Raw genomic sequence first — 811 nt, forward strand, 5'->3', positions numbered from 1 at the left:
CATGAGCAGCTGCTGAGTAACACACACATGCAGTAACACACCTATTTATTCCTTCATGAGTGTGTGAGCCCTGAACACGTGATCCACGTGTGTGTGTGTGTGTGTGTGTGTGTGTGTGTGTGTGTGTGTGTGTGTGTGTGTGTTAGCGGGGCGGGGGCGGGGGAGGGGGGGGGGGGGGTTGTGTGTGTCAGTGGAGGAGATCCAGTGACTCCCTGCAGCCACCAGGGGGCGCTGCTCGCTGCCACGTGATGCGACAGGAACCATCTTTATGACGCAGGAGTGTGTGTCACTGTCTGAAAGCTACACATTAAAGTGTGTGTGTGTGTGTGTGTGTGTGTGTGTGTGTGTGTGTGTGTGTGTGTGTGTGTGTGTGTGTGTGTGTGTGTGTGTGTGTGTGTGTGTGTGTCTTTAAACACCTGTAAACTAAATACAATCAGAATATTCAGAGTTTGTACATCAGTGAATTAAAAGATAAGAAAACAATATATTAATATATTAAAGTACCAAAAGTAAAAGAAAAGCCCAGTTCTAAATAAGTGCATCTTACATATTTATATCATGTTACAGATGCATTAATGTGTACATTATTTTAATGTTTGTAGAGGTGAATCACAAGTTTTATGACTTTTTGAATTACTTTTGTATTACTTTCTATACTTGTGAATTTACTACCTTTTACTTTCTTTATTGTTTAATTTCCTACATTTCTATATATCTATTTAATTCAATTTGAATAGTGTTATTTTACCTTAAACATTGTTCTCTACTTCCTTTGTGTGCTGCTCGGCGCTGCCGGCCACACCCACAGGAC

This window comes from Clinocottus analis, unplaced genomic scaffold, assembly GCF_023055335.1.
Source record: "Clinocottus analis isolate CAN_PGR_092001 unplaced genomic scaffold, fCliAna1.0.p SCAF_38, whole genome shotgun sequence".
NCBI lineage: Eukaryota > Metazoa > Chordata > Actinopteri > Perciformes > Cottidae > Clinocottus > Clinocottus analis.